At 39.4% G+C, this 16,853-nt stretch overlaps 1 pseudogene across 1 annotated transcript in view; it reads right to left on the bottom strand.

The window, feature by feature from the left end:
• Positions 1-16,853, bottom strand: part of LOC144973367 (broad substrate specificity ATP-binding cassette transporter ABCG2-like) — a 100,796-nt pseudogene that overhangs the window by 52,688 nt on the left and 31,255 nt on the right. The window contains exons 2-3 of the transcript XR_013645540.1: positions 15,003-15,250; positions 10,663-10,722 (exon numbers count right to left, since the gene is read on the bottom strand). The product of XR_013645540.1 is annotated as a broad substrate specificity ATP-binding cassette transporter ABCG2-like (transcript). The remainder of the gene's footprint in view (positions 1-10,662; positions 10,723-15,002; positions 15,251-16,853) is intronic.

The following is a 16,853-nucleotide window of genomic DNA, read 5'->3' as shown; positions in this document are numbered from 1 at the left end:
GAATTTAATGTAATTTGTCTCAAGAACAATTTGCTTTCTTATTAAAATCACTCGGTACATTAATTCTCCAAAAAGGATTTAATGTAATTTGTCTCATGAACAATTTGCGTGATTGTACTGATGACCATCAAGGCAAATTAATGTGACACGGAAAGGAATTCTTTCCAAAAAAATATTTTAAAAATTCAATGTCTAATTTGCATCTCACATCAAACCTCAAAAAAAAAAGGACCAAAATAAAGCAGGTAGATATAAAGAATAACGTTTTTATATAATTTTCAAAATATTCATCTATATATTTTTTAAATCGAAAAATGGATAGAAAAGCATTTGATCTACATCAAAGGAACCCCGTGCAATTTCAAAATTGCATCACCTTCATCATAAAATGGCTATTGGGCCGTGAAATTTTGTTTACATTTTTTCCAGACTCCACGAACTAGATAGAGATAATCTACCGTTCTCTGAGAAAAAAAAATGATATTTAAAATTTTGGCCAGAAAACTTGTCCTTCAAATATCTATCGATCGATCAAATTGACCCTCGTCTTGGCAGAAACTCTCAAACCTGAGGCTTCGATAAGTTCCAAGTTTGAGGGGCTTTTTACCAAGATGAGAGGTCACTTTGGACGATCGGTATTTGAACGACAAGTTTTCAGGGCAACATTTTAACATGGTTTTTGCGGGGGGGGGGGGGGGGGGTTGTTTGTTTGGTTGGTTGGTTGGTTTTTTGGGGTTTTTTTGTTTGTTTTTTTTTTTTGGGGGGGGGGGGGGCGGGGTTGGCTTTTTTTTTTTTTTTTTTGGTCAGAGAACGGGTGATGGCATAATTGACAACACCTGAGTAGAAGAAGGACATTGTGGCAATTATTGAGATTTTATCCGTTATTGGAATGCAAGCCAAAAAAATATGATAGCAGATAGCAACATCTTTTATATTGGCAATAATTATTATTAATTGCTGCCTTTTCTCTCTTTTGGATGACGAGATCCATATCTCCTTTCTCCCCACACTTCGCACTCCTTCAACCCGCATCTGATAACGGAAATAATTAATTCTACAAAACTGAGATAACGATGCATCACATGAGATGCCATTAAAGTCATTAAGAAACAATGTAAACGTGTTTCTCTTTTAATGTTCTTATTCCCATCTAGACTTTAATTAGACTTTTCTAAAGGAATTTTTAATCAAAATTATATAAGATCTGCTAGCTGTCGGCCTGATAATAAATATCAATACACACATGATATCAAAGTCATACAGAAACAATGTAATCGTGAAACCGATTATAATTAGACCTTTCAAAGGGAATTTTTAATCAAAATATCATATCTGCTCGCTGTCGGCTTGATAATATCAAGACATACGTGATATTTACTGAGATGATTTATTTATTGACAAAAGAGAAGAGGAAATAGGAGAATGCGACACACCTGGAGTTCCGGCCGTGTTCCCAATCAATGCACGAACTTGCAACAAGGAGGGAACACAGACTGCCAAACATCGGTCAAAAGAAAGTATACACTTGTTTTATCTACAAAATTGGTATGAATTATTGTTATGGTTTATTTAAAAGCTATGTGTAATCATAGTACTATCATTTATCTTTCATTTTGTCAGAATTTGTAACGTTTATGGTTGATCGTGTATGCGACTTTTAAAACATGATCTTCAAAAAGGGAAGTAACAAGTCAAAACATACACTATAATGTTGACAAACAATGACATTTTATTAAATTTACTTGTGTTCATTTCATTTGAAGTGAAGGTGAATCTAATTCAATCAGTAACGAGTATGTCTCCCGTTTGCTCCAATCACAGCATTGCATCTCCTACGCAGGAAATTGGTCAATCTGGCCAGCTGGTGTTGAGGAATGTTATCCCAAGCTGTTCTTATGGCGTGGAACAGTTGTTGTTCGTTTTGTGGGGCCGGGTCTAATGAACGAACTTGGCGGCCGATTTAGTCCAACACATGTTCTATCGGATTTAGATCGGGGAATATTGTAGACCACGGGCTGATAATGTTCACATTATTTGCTACTATAAAATCCATTGTTACTATAGCTCGGTGGGATGGTCATTGTCGAGTTGGTATGAAAAATTAGGATGTCCATGAAAAATGGGGTTGTAAAATGTGCTGGATGTACCTTGCACCGGTTAGGGATACGTTTACTTGGACTAAAGGTGTCCTATAGTCTCTGCTTATTCCATCCCACACCATGACTTGTCCATATCCTCTGGTTGGGGATTCCAAGACAGAAGAATCGTCAAATTGCTCGTGTGATCTTCGGTAACACCGTAATCTACCGCCATATTTCTTCCAGTCACAAAGCGTGATTCATCTGAGAAGAGAACAAATGACCACGCATGCATGTCCAGCGCAGATGAGCACGGGCCCACAGAAGACGGGCCAACCGGTGATGTGCTCTTAGAAGTGGTCGCATCAATGGACGTCTTGCGATAATGTCATGCTCTCTAAGTCTGCAACGAACAGTGTGTCGACTAATTCGTGAACCTGGGAACTCTAGCGCAGTTTCACTCGCCGTCCTAAAACAATCCCGTAGATGTAGGGTGCGTATAAAACGGTCCTCACCTTGTGTTGTTACTCGTGGTCTGCCAGTTCGATCTCTGTCCCTTACGGTTTGTGTCATTTCAATTCGATCCACTAATGAATATACAATTCTCCTTGTGATATTAAATATTTTTGCGACATTGGTCACAGACTGTCCAGCTGGAAGATGACCAATGGCACGTGCACGTTGTCCTAAACTAAGTCGTGGCATCGCGTAGATTAATGAATGGTATTTTGCATTGTGTTTTCCTGCCCTGAAAATGTTTCAAGAAGATAGTGATGACAACAACAACAAAAATAATAATAATAATCTACACACTTCCTATCCACAGTAAGGGGCTAAAAGGCCATTTTAGCACGTGCGCGACGTGGTGAGCGAATTTCAGGTCAAAAAGAAAAACATCGACTATCAGTACACAGAAAGGCTAATGGTAAACAACTCAGTGTAAAATAATTAGCCTAAGTCAACGGATATAAAAGTAACGACGATTTTAAATGTGTATACTTTCTTTTGATCGCAAGTATATAATAGCTTCGAAAAAAAAAAAAAGAACAAAATACCAAACACGGAACGATTCCGGCTCAATATCCTTCTTCAGCCAACAACAACAACAACAACAACAAACAATGAAAACATAAATACATTAATATAGATAGTGTGCGCTTGCTTGATGCACGATCGCTATGTGGTCTAGTGGTATGACACTCGCTTTCGGATCGGAAGGTCCTGGGTTCGAGCCTCGCGCTCGACGCATAGTTGAGTCCTTGGAAAAGGCACTTTACTCACATCCTCTCACCGTACTCATGTGTAAAATGAGTACCTGGCCGTTAACAGCGTTGTCTTTGTCCGAAAAATTGTAATATCGCCTAACAGGCGTCATGTCCCGTCCAAAATGGTAAGTGTTGCTGTTGGTCAGGGGGCCCTTGTAAAGCGCTTTGAGCCCATTTAGTGGATATTGCGCTATATAAAGCTCAATTTCTAAAACTATGTTGGCTCTCATGCAACAACATATTATGAGACTCATAACATTCCATTACAGAGAGAACGAAGTTGACGTCATTCGGACCTTTGTTATTATTTTGTTTTGTTTTGTTTTTTTGTTTTATGTTTTTTTGTTTTTTTTTTTGTTTTGTTTTTTTTCTTGCCATCCGCGTTTATGAGTAATTCTCACTAAACTGTATGAACCATACTATAAACATTCAAGGTTACACATCGTTTTGTGTGTTGGTCCGTTGTGCTTCCGGGTGGCAATGTTGTAGGTTTCTTAGCCAAGCGCATACTATCTATATTATATAATCTTTCACGACAAACTCAAGTATTTTACACAACACACAGGTAAGACTTATTGGTCGATAACACGCTTCAACAGTCGTAACGTCACTTCCCTCGAAATGACGCATGGTAACTTAGTAACTGGCTCTAAACTATTGGAACAATGGCGGGCGCCCTTATGAAATATATCTCCGATGAGCATAAAATCGTATCCAGAGGAAAAGAAAACATCATAAATCTGATCATGTTTTGACTTTTACACATTCTGATCACAAGACATATGAAAAGTTCTAGCCAGCATGAAGAATAAAAAGTATAGATTCTCTTTGTTTAGAACCACGATGGCCGCCGTTGCTGGGCGACGTGACATCAGACTATTGAATCCAATCTGCTTCAGTCAGTGACCTTCGTCAACTCATGGTCTGACACTGATAGTAGCCTTCGTTAACTTATAGATAGTATGCGCTTGGCTTAGAAGCTCACAACATTGCCATCCGGAAGTATATAACGGACCAACACACACAAAACTTTGTGTAATCATGAACGTTTTATAGTTCGGTTCATATGGTTTATGAAAATTACTCATAAACGCGGATGGCAAAAAATAATAACAAAGACTTAAGTGACGTCATCTTCATTCTATCTATAGCCCGACAATGACCAAATAATGACGTCAAAAGACAAGTCTTTGGCAACAATAGAAAACAAATAGTGAGTTGTATTCAAAAGTTCAACCAATGAAATCACTTGTTTCCTTAGCTCTACTAACGACAACTCAATACTCTTCAACAGTCCTAACGTCACTTCCTTCCTAATGAAGCATGGTAACTTAGTAACACTGGCTCTAAACTATCGGAACAATGGCGGACGCCAGTATGAAATATTTCTCCAGCGAGCATAAAAGCGTTTCCAGAGGAAAAAAAAACATAAATTTGATCATGTTTTGACTTTTACACATTCTGATCACAAGGCATATGAAAAGGGAATGAAACGTTCTAGCCATCATGAAGAATAAAAAGTAATGATTTTCTTTGTTTAGAACCAAGATGGCCGCCGTTGCCGGGCGGCGTGACATCAGACTACTGAATCCTATTGGATTCGTCGCCCATCGTGGTTCTAAACAAAGAAAATCGGTTCTTATTATTCTTCATTCTGGTAGAAGTTTTCATATGTCATGTGATTAGAATGTATACAAGTCAAAACAAGATCATATTTATAATGTTTTTTTCCTCTGGATACACTTTTATGCTCGTCGGAGAAATATATCATAAGGGCAGCACTTCTTATGGTTCACACTATTATGTTATGACGATCGACCCAATCAGCAAAGTCCGGTCCGCATTCGTGCACCGTCGCGAACCGTAGCCATCGTTATGTTATAGCCTGATACTGAACCCCAAAAGGACTGGCAGTTTGACGTCATTATTTGTTTTTTGCACCGTCTAGTGAGTTGTCGTTAGTAGAGCTCATGGAAACAAGTTATTTCATTGGCTGAACTATTGACTACAACTCACGATTTGTTTTCTTTTGTGGCAAAAGACTGGCATTTTGACGTCATTTTTTGGTCAGTATCAGGCCATAACTTTACGAAGGCCACGCGCGAACCCGCCTGGTAGCATCGTCACAACACACCTTTCGACTAGATGCTCTGCCGTTTCGGGTTCTTGCCCACAGCTTGGACATATTGGACAGGAAGTTAGACCCCACTGATGTAACGCACCGGCCGTTAGGCAGCTCCTCGACCGAAGCCGATTCGCAGCTACCCAGTGTCTCCTCTTACTGGTGTCAAAGCCTGGCAACTTCTCACCAAGCTTAGAGGAGTGTAGGTCCCCGGCCCCACGAGGGATTGAATTCGTCCAAACCGACTTCCATCTCGTATGTGCAGCTCTGTCCGTAGTCAGGGATTCTGCGTACAAGGGTTGCCGGGACTTATTTCGGCTCGAAACGGGGGCACCGTTCATTATGCGCATGAGAGGGGTATCCCCATTCCCTCTCTCTTTGATCTTACTCAGCCAGTTTCCCGTAATGGTCTCCCTCCGGACATCGGGGGGCTGGATCGCTGCCATTACCGGGCCCCATTCTCTAGGGGTTGTTGCTAACGTTCCCGACACTATGTGCATCGACTTGCGAAGTTTTACATCCACCTTCTCAACGTTTCTGCTTCTACCCCACACTGGAGCGCAATACTCCGCGGTGGAATAGCATAGTGCCAGGGCTGATGTTCTCAGGAGCGCTTGGCTAGCGCCCCAAGTCGATCCCGCCAGCTTCCTCAGAAGACTATTCCGCTTCTCTATCTTCCGGGCAACCCCTTCGAGATGAACCCGATAGGTAAGGCTGCGATCCAACGTCACCCCTAAATATTTTGGACGCGGCTCATATGGGAGTGGCTGGTCCCCGACTAGGACATTCAGTTTACGGGTGTGCCAACCACTGCATAAGTGAAATGCAGTGGCCACGGTTTTTGAAGTGTTCATCTTCAGGTACCACTTGTCAAAGTAGGATTTGAGTCTGGTGACGTCCTCGCTGAGTACGCTCTCGAGACGGGTCCACACTTTACTCTGAGTAACGAGTGCCCAGTCGTCTGCGTATCCCAGCCTCAGGGAGGAAGTGTTCGGCATATCGCTAATGTTAAACAACATTGGCGCAAGTACCGACCCCTGAGGGACCCCATTCTTCAGTTTCCTTACTTTGCTCGTGGCGTCTCCCAGCGCGACGTGGAATTGCCTTTCCCCTAAGATCGAAGAGAACAGCTTCAAGGTCTTTTTGCACCTTATGATTTTTGCAAGTTTGAGCATTAACCCATCGCACCAGACCGTATCGTACGCCGCTGATAGGTCTATAAACACAGCACCTGTTTGCTGTTTTCTCTCGAACCCGTGCTCAATATGCTCTGTCATAAGGGTGTCCGCCATTGTTCCGATAGTTTAGAGCCAGTTACTAAGTTACCATGCATCATTACGAGGGAAGTGATGTCATGACTGTTGAAGCGTATAGACGGTGTACAAATCTTTATAATTACGTCAAATATAAGTCTTAGTGGGTTTTCCATCGCTAACTTATAGCTGCCACTAAAACAAGCTAAGACCCATATTTTGAGTCATTTTTAGGTTTGTGTCAGGCTATATTATGTTAACGATGGCTACGCACTGACCAACAAATGACGTCAAAAGAAAAGTCTTTGGCCACAAACGAAAACGAATTGTGAGTTGTACTCAACAGTTAAACCAATGGAATCATTTGTTTCCTTGACCACTACTAAAGGCAAAAAAAATATTGAGCTTTTATATAGCGCAATATCCACTAAACTAGCTCAAAGCACTTTACAAGAGGTCTCTGGCCACCAGCAACACGTAGCATGTAGAACGAAATATAACGCCTGTTAGGCGATATTGCATTTTTTTTCCGACATAGACAACGCTGTTAACGGCCAGGTACTCATTTTACACCTGAGTACGGTGAGAGAATGTGAGTGAAGAGCTTTTCCAAGGACTCAACAATGCGCCTCTCAGCGGTACGGTCTTTGCGTCGTCCCCACAAGGTACCGATTTGGAGCGTAACCATCGTTAACTTATAGCCCGACACCAGAACCCTCTAGGACTTATAGTTTGACGTCATTCTTTAGTCTGTGTGCAGCGTCCAGTGAGTACAGTTCAATGAAACAAGTGATTCTATTAGTTGAACTGTTGAATACATCTCACGATTTTTTTTTTTCTTTTGCGACTAAAGACTTGTCTTTTGACGTCATTTTTTGATCAGTGTCAGGCTATGAGTTAGCGATGGCTACGGTTAGAATACCCGCCTTTTTATAATATGGCCTTGAGCAAGTCACCTCGCCCTAGGTCACTTTGCAGCGCTGCACTGCGGCTGACGCCTGAGTAATTCCAGTATTCCCTTGGAATAAACCGTAAAGACAAATTTCCCCTCGGAGATGACTAAAGGGATTTTAATTTATTTATTTTTAATTTGTGAATAAAAAATGATTGGTTGTCAATCAATAAAGGTGAAAAACATTATATTCAAGTGTCTTTGTATCATTTGACACTTTCTTCAGACTCCTGAGTACGTGGATGGGTTGATAAAAAGTTTACAATTCCCGAATCAAACCGCTATAGTCTTCAACAGTCGTAACGTCACTTCCTTCCTAATGACGCATGGTAACTTAATAACACTGGCTCTAAACTATCGGAACAATGGCGGACGCCCGTATGAAATATTTCTCCGGCGAGCATAAAAGCGTTTCCAGAGGGAAAAAAAAACACATAAATTTGATCATGTTTTGACTTTTACACATTCTGATCACAAGGCATATGAAAAGGGAATGAAAAGTTCTAGCCAGCATGAAGAATAAAAAGTAATGATTTTCTTTGTTTAGAACCAAGATGGCCGCCGTTGCCAGGCGGCGTGACATCAGACTACGGAATCCTATTGGGGACCATCAATTACACTGCCTTAATACGGCCATAATAAAATCTGTGCGGCTATGTGGTCTTGTGGTATGACACTCGCTTTCGGGTCGGAAGGTCCTGGGTTCGAGCCTCGCTCGGAGCATAGTTGAGTCCTTGGAAAAGGCTCTTTACTCACAGCACATTCTCCCACCGTACTCAGGTGTAAAATGAATACCTGGCCGTTAACAGCGTTGTGTCTCTGTCCGAAAAAAAAAAAAAGTAATATCGCCTAAAGGGTGTACATGTCCCGTCCAAAATGGTATGTGTTGCTGTTGGTCAGGGGGCCCCTTGTAAAGCGCTTTGAGCATGTTTAGTGGATATTGCGCTATATAAAAGCTCAATTTTATTATTATTATTATCATCATCATCATCATCATCATCATCATCATCATCATCATCATCATCATCATCATCATAATAATAATAATAATAATAATAATAATAATAATAATAATAATAATATTGAAATAAAATAAAGAGAGGAAACATAACGATTATATATAGAGCAATAAAGAAACATTCACTTTTATATGAGAAAATGCGTTGTCCTTCTCCCAGCGCTCCTCCATTTTCTGGAAGTTTGCCGGGAAGATGCACTGCCATAAATAATAACGTAACACATTTGTATAGATTCATTGTGGACGGAGGAACTCTGCCTGTTTTTTTAAGTTTGTAAATATTTTACGACATCTGTGATTTGAAAAACAGTTTGTAAATAGCTTAGACATCTGTTATTTGAAAAACAATTTGTAAATATTTTACGGCATATGTTATTTGAAAAACAGTCTGTAAATATTTTACGACATCTGTTATTTGAAAAACAGTTTGTAAATATTTTACAACATCTGTTATTTGAAAAACAGTTTATAAATATTTTATGACATCTGTTATTTGAAAAACAGTTTGTAAATATTTTACAACACCTGTTATTTGAAAAACAGTTTGTAAATATTTTATGACATCTGTTATTTTAAAATATATTTTACGACATAGATATTTTGAAGAAGAAAAAAAAACATGTTCAGGACACGGGTTCTTTTCTTCGAAGAGTTACGGCCATGGTGACCTTTATTACTGAGTTTGCGCGACAGGGAGCCAACGGGTCCCGCTAGAGATAGACGACGATTGGGATTGTTTGGAAGCTTTAACCCTTTGCCCACTAGTCATTATGACATCCGAAATGCTATCGCCTTATACATCTACGCCAGAATAGAAATAGAGGGTGGAGCCTACCATGATATAACATTTTATGGATCCCTAATTTCATCATATCAGTTCTGTCCACTGACAGGTGGATGGATATCGCTTTCCAGAACTTGTGTCCTTATATGAAATCCTGAGTTTTTGACCAATCAACGGATTGCTCTTTTGATAGCTCGCTTGTCAACATGAGTCAGCTCAACCCTTGATTTATGTACAGGCATCACAGGCGGTATATGTTGTGTAACTTCAAAGACCACGATTGACCGAAAGCGATGAATGGAAGCCCTACTGTGGCGTGGAGAACGAGGTCTTGTATGTATAGTTACGTCATATCTCAACGCTCGTGAATTCTTAGTACGGCTGGACTCACAATCAAAACACGAAATATGTGTTTTAAACTCTTGAATCAATCGAGTTACATCAGTGCGTTCGTCTCATTGAGAAATGAAAAACGATATATAAATCAAGAACATCGACCGGAAAATAAGGAAATTATCATAAAATTATAAAATTTCCAAACAATCCCAATCGTCGTCTATCTAATCGGCCCCGTTAGCGCCCTGATGCGCAATCTGTCTATTAACTAGGTTCACGAACGTTACGGTGTACCAACACGATATTATCGTTGACGTGGATGTTATCACAGCACAGCACTCTCATTCTTCGCGATTTCAACTGGTTGGTTAGATAATTTTTATGGCCGTCAAATTAAACGTCCATTAAAAAAGACGATCAAACACCGAATCTTGTTGGGGGGGGGGGGGGGGGGCGGGAGGAATTGGGTCTTCTTGTAGGGGTGTCGGGATTGGCTTTGAGCGACTTTTGGGGTGTTTGTGAAATGAAGTTGGGGGAAGAGGAGAGAGAGAGAGAGAGAGAGAGAGAGAGAGAGAGAGAGAGAGAGAGAGAGAGAGATTTAAATCCGAACAGATTGGAATTGCTTTTGTTGTAATTAATATGTTTATATTATTTCTTCCTTTACCAAACAGCCAATCACTGGCCACCGAATCTTTTCGCATCAACATAAAAAGGAGACAAATAAGAAAGAAAAAAAAAACATAAACAAGAAATAGAAAATAAATATAAAACAGAATGAAGAGAAAAATAAAACTCCCAGAAAACGTTACTATCTATAGATAGAACAATAATAATAATATATTAGATTTACTTACGAGGATTTTCCGCTACCAGTGGGTCCCATCACGGCGTTCATTCCTGCCTTAAAGATGCCACTGAAATGGAGAAAGTTTCGTTGGTTTTTTATTTAAAACGGGGGGGGGGGGGTAAAAATATGCCAGTTTTGAGTTTTAAGTGACAATGTGAAATTGAATGCGAGCTTTAAATTAGTATACGAAAAGAGATAAAATGGACGTTTCGGGTTTCCTCCTTTATCAACAAAACAGGATGAATGAAACACTGCAGACGAATGAGATAATGTGATAATGGCGTTGTTATTTATTTCTTCGACCTTCGAACAGCACCATTTACATTACCCAGTTTTGAGTTTTGAAAATGGAATACAAATAAAATAAATATGAGCATTTATATTATATAACTTCCATGGATTAACCATGCTCAATGCGTTTCTCAATGTTTCATTTATTTCCCCTTGCGGGCCGTATGGAACCATTAATTTCCATTTCGTACAGTACGAGTCGGTTCTTATGCGTCCGTTTGTACTAACATGTTTACAATATCTGTCATTGAATGACGAATGATGTAGCAGGAACACATTCATACCTGAATCGAGTGGGAGGTAACGTGTGCAAAGTGCCTTACCCAAGGACACAATCGAGAAGAAGAAGAAGAAGAAGAAGAAGAAGAAGAAGAAGAAGAAGAAGAAGAAGAAGAAGAAGAAGAAGAAGAAGAAGAAGAAGAAGAAGAAGAAGAAGAAGAAGAAGAAGAAGAAGAAGAAGTGAATTTGGAAATATAATAACTTCAAACCTGATGAGGGAACTGCATCGCGACACCTGACGACACCGTGTTTTGTTTTGTTTTGGGTTTGTTTGTAAGGGGAGAGTCGACCGCGTTAACTCACTCAATCCCAAAGATTTTTTATACTTTTCAAAATTGTAAAAAAAAAATGTATTAAAAATGAGCATGTACATATATGGTTTTATTCAACTACCATTAACATGTAAAAACTAAAAACATTAGATTTGATACGACGCCTATAATTTGTTTCAGAAAAATGTAATAAATAGGCATGGGGTACAAGTAACCCCGGGTATACTACGGATATAGTCGGTGTTAGGGTTGAGTGAGTTATAAGTTAAAACTGTGTGTAATGCTCAGGATCTGTGGGACTCATTGCTTTGTGTGACTTAACTAAGATGGCTATCTAGGACTGGGAGGAGGGAATGAGTCATGATTTCACAACACCGGTAAATAATTTACATAACAGGGGAAGTTTGACCCTCGTGGTTAACCCTCTCCTTACCAACCATAGGAAAATCGCCACATTCGTTACGATCCAACCAGCACTTATTATCATTAAGATTAATTTTTTTTTTAAATAAATAAAATAATAATAATAATAATAATATAATAATAATAATAATAATAATAATAATAATAATAATAATAATAATAATAATAATAATAATAATAATAATATTATTATTATTATTATTATTATTATTATTATTATTATTATTATTATTATTATTATTATTATTATTATTATTATAAAGAAAAAAGTTTTATTATAGCTATAAAAATGTGACACTGTGTTGTAGTTCATTTTGCTGATCAATATTATGCATAGACACTCTAGAATGTATTTGTTTCATTTCTGTTTGAGTAAGAAAAACATATTTTTGTGTTGGGTGGGTGTGAAATTTTGGGGAAAATTCTGAAAATGGTTGGTAAGGAAAGGGTTAGCCGCGGCTAGGTCTACGTTTTATAACACAAAACAAAACAAAACAAAAATGAATTTGTTTAGTCCGAACATTAAAAAGTATCTTTATTTTTTATTTTTTTAAATTCAATACCCAGGCTTCCCCTCCGATGTTTAATTTCTAAAATTACGTTAATCTAACAAGTAATGAAAATGTCACGTTTCTCTCCCTTACTTGCCAATCACATAAATTATTCTCTCCCTTTAACGATTGTGTGGTTTAACAGTTTTCGCTTCTCGTCTTTCTTACGATGTTTAACTTCTAAGATTACGTTGTTAAACTAAAAACAAAATGTAATGAATAAATGTCAGGTTTCCCTCGATTCCCCGCGAATCACATTTAATTTCTTCTCTCCGCTTAATGATTGTGTGGTTAAACATTGTTCTCGCTTCTCAAAATAAAATAATTGTAATATCGCCTAAGAGGCGGCAAATCTCGTCTTGGGTTCGGGCCTCTCTCGGCGCATAGTTGAGTCCTTGGAAAAAGGCTATTTACTCACATTCTCTCACTGTACTCAGGTGTAAAATAAGTACCTGGCCGCTAACAGCGTTGTCTCTGTCCGGAAAAAAAATGCTATATCGCCTAACAGGCGGCATGTCACGTTCTACACGTTACGTGTTGCTGTTGGCAAAGGGAACCCCTGTAAAGCGCTTTGAGCACGCTAGGACAGTGGACATTGCGCTATAATTTTTTTTAATGCTCAACTAAAAAGTAAAAGACATCCTCTGCACAAATTCCACACTTGTCATTTTGTCAATTTGAAACCGAGAATCCATAAACTGACAAAAGGTGAAATTTGTAACATAATATTATGCAAGCAAGAGGCAGCCAAGAGCATAGTGATTCACACAAAAAGAGAGAGAGAGAGAGAGAGAGAGAGAGAGAGAGAAAGAGAGAGAGAGAGAGAGAGAGAGAGAGAGAGAGAGAGAGAGAGAGAGAGAGAGAGAGAGAGAAGATAAAAGTGTGAACAAACTTTGAAAGATAACGTTAAGCACTTAACAGCCGTACTTTGGAAAAATTTGGATTTAAAATTTGGCCAGACGACTCGTCCTTCAAATATCGATGGATTTAATTTTTTTTTTTTTACTTGCATGAGCTTTTATATAGCGCAATATCCACTAAACGTGCTCTCAAAGCGCTTTACAGGGTCCCTTGCCAACAGCAACACGTAACATGTAGAACGTGACATGTCGCCTGTTAGGCGATATAGCATTTTTTTTCGGACAGAGACAACGCTGTTAGCGGCCAGGTACTCATTTTACACCTGAGTACGGTGAGAGAATGTGAGTAAATATCCTTTTTCCAAGGACTCAACTATGCGCCGAGAGAGGCCCGAACCCAAGACCTTCCGATCAGAAAGCGAGCGTCCATAAGACCATAAGACCACATAGCCGCACAAATGACCCTCATCTTGGCAACAACAACAACAACAACAAAAATGTTTTTTAAACTCTCAAACCTGGGACCTAAGGAAGACCTCGTGAAGTCCCAGGTTTGAGACGCATATGTCAAGACGAAGGTTATTTAAATCGATATTTATTGAAATACGAGTTTTCTGGCCAATTTTTTTAATGAATGAAAATGGCTGCGCAGTCTCTATGGACGCTTGCCGTGAATGTGTGCGTCACTTCCGCGTTTGTCAGACCGTTTCTATTATCCAGTTAGTAATTTGCCTCCATAAATCTCTGTCTAGTGCAAGTGTTCTTATCTTTAGAATGTCATCATGTGAGGCAGTTGGGTGTTTCCTTGTTGTGTTGAAATCAGTTCTTCGGTTGTTGTTTCTAAATGTAATTGATATTTTTTTTTTAACACGTCGTGTTTGTTTGTTTTTTTTTTTCTCCAAAAATAAATAATAATGTGATATTGAATGTAAGCTTCAATTTAATTACAAAAACAGATCAAATGTACGTTTCGGGTTTCCCCTTTATCAACAAAACAGGATGAATGAAACACCACAGATGAATTAGATGATGTGGTAGTGGCGTAGTTAAGTTTTTTTTCCCAGACCACGTCCGCGAACTGGTTAACAATCACGAACAACGAACAACGTTTGTTCGCACTTTTATTCGTCTTCTATTTCTATTTTGTTAAAATTATTATACAAATACACGTTGCATCTGCTGTCCTTTCCTTGCATAACATTGGCGTCGAATTTCAAGGCATGTAGGAGTACTGGATGGAATGCAAATGACACCGTTGGAAGCTCGAAGAACATGGAAGAAGGCCATAGTTTTCATTTCATTCATACAGGTAGATGATATGGCGTGGATGTTAAGGACGGATTGTTTAGTTATACTCGCCTAAAAAACGTCATCCTTTTATGATGATGATGAGGAGGAGGAGGAGGATGAAAATGATGATGATGGTGATGATGATGATGATGATGAGGAGGAGGAGGAGGAGGAGGAGGAGGAGGAGGAGGAGGAGGAGGAGGATGAAGATGATGATGGCGATGATGATGATGATGATGATGATGATGATGATGATGATAATGATGACGACGACGACGACGGTGATGATAATGATGATCATGAAGGCAACAACGACGACAACCATGACAAACGACAATGACGATGAATGATAATTTGACACATTAACACGCACGTACTTACTTAACGTTTTTGAGAATATCTTTGGGCACCCCCTTGGCACAGGGGTTGACCTTTGACATGACTGTGTAGTTGACGTCATGAAAGCTCAGCGTACTGGACTCATTACTGCTCATGGACGTGATTCTGTCCAGCCGTTCTCGGGCGCTCTCGTGGAGGTGCCCGCTGTGACTGTCGCTGCTGATCTTACTGCCGTAGTCATCTTGAGGGGAAGCGTCTGGATTGCCCGACTTCTTGCCCAGAAGCTTGTCCTGTCGATGGAAAAACGGAGGGGAAAAAAATATATATTGTGTGTGACCGTAGGCCATCGTTATGTCATAGCCTGATACTGAAATCCAAAAGGACTAGCAGTTTGACGGCATTATTTGGTTTTTGAACCGCTTAGTGAGTTGTCGTTAGTAGTGATCATGGAAACAATTTATTTCATTGGTTGAACTATTGAATACAACTCACGATTTGTTTTCATTTGTGGCAAAAGACTGGCATTTTGACGTCATTTTTTGGTCAGTATCAGGCCTTTTGCCACAAAAGAAAACAAATCATGAATTGTTTTCAATAGTTCAACCAATGAAATAACTTGTTACCTTGAGCTCTACTAACGACAACTCAATAGACGCTACACAAACCTAAAAATGACGTCAAACTGCCAGTCCTAGATAGTTCTCGCGGAGCCGAATGTAAACAAATGGCACTCAGTGCTCAAACTCAACTCAGACAGTATTTACCATCGATGGTATGTGTTAGAGGAAAATACTCAATAGTTCTACACGTCTGATCAATCGTACCATTACAACAACCAAATAAAAACAAACTATGTGTAACCTTTAACGTTGATAGATAGAACGAAGTTGACGTCACTCTTGTCTTTGTTATTGTTTTTGCCATCCGCGTTGACGAGTAATTCTCATTAAACTGTATTAAGCAGACTATAAACGTTTAAAGCTACACATGGTTTTGTGTGTTGCTCCGTTATACTTCCGAATGGCAATGTTCTTAGACAAGTGCATACTATCAATAGTCTGATTGAGCGCATGTTGTGAGAACCAGCCACACAACTCGCTGTCGGAAAACAAAGACAAAGAGCAGAGTGACGTCAACTTCTTTCATGTCATTGTTTGTAAACAAACAGCTGTATTTGTCCGAGTGGGTTTGAGGGTGAGTCACAAATCCCGAGTTTCCATTGGTCAGAAATCTATTGGTTAATCATTATTTGGTCGCCGATTTAGGGACTGAATAAGTTTGTCCGAGTGGGTTTGAGAGTGTGTCACAAATCCCGGGTTTTGATTGGTCAGAAATATATTGGTTTTAATAGCCACCAATTTAGGAACTGAATATGTTTGTCCGAGTGAGTTTGAGGGTGTGTTGAAAATACCGAGTTTTGATTGGTCTGAAATCTATTTGTTAAAATTATTATTTGACCACCAACCAAGGGAATGAATTTGGCTACAAACGCATTCACTCAGTAGACATCGCTCCCAATGCCCGTCGTACGTACGTACCTCTGTTAGAGTAACCCCACCCTGGGTGCCATTTCCATTACTGACGGTAAAGACGGGGATAATAGTTTTCTCTTTATTTACTGAGTCGTGTTCACCATTTCCACCGTTGGCAGAAATCAACTTTGTAGAATTCATTTCGCACAGATGAAGAATCAGAATCAGAATCAAAATAAGAATAACATGGCCTTCTCAAACAGCACAGAATAAAATACGGAGCAACCCCTCGAGTGAATGAAGTCGTCGGAATAGTCAGCAAAATATATACAAGAAAATAAACACATATTCACGTACACACTCACACTCACACAAACATAAACGCTCACATACCCCCACCCCCCACCCCTTCCCACCCTGA

This window comes from Berghia stephanieae, chromosome 5 (genome assembly GCF_034508935.2).
Source record: "Berghia stephanieae isolate SIO BIC M18660-M18661 chromosome 5, UCSD_Bste_1.3, whole genome shotgun sequence".
Classification (NCBI taxonomy): Eukaryota; Metazoa; Mollusca; class Gastropoda; order Nudibranchia; family Aeolidiidae; genus Berghia; species Berghia stephanieae.
Note: the sequence above shows the minus strand (reverse complement) of the source record. Positions and strands in the feature narration are given on the sequence as shown.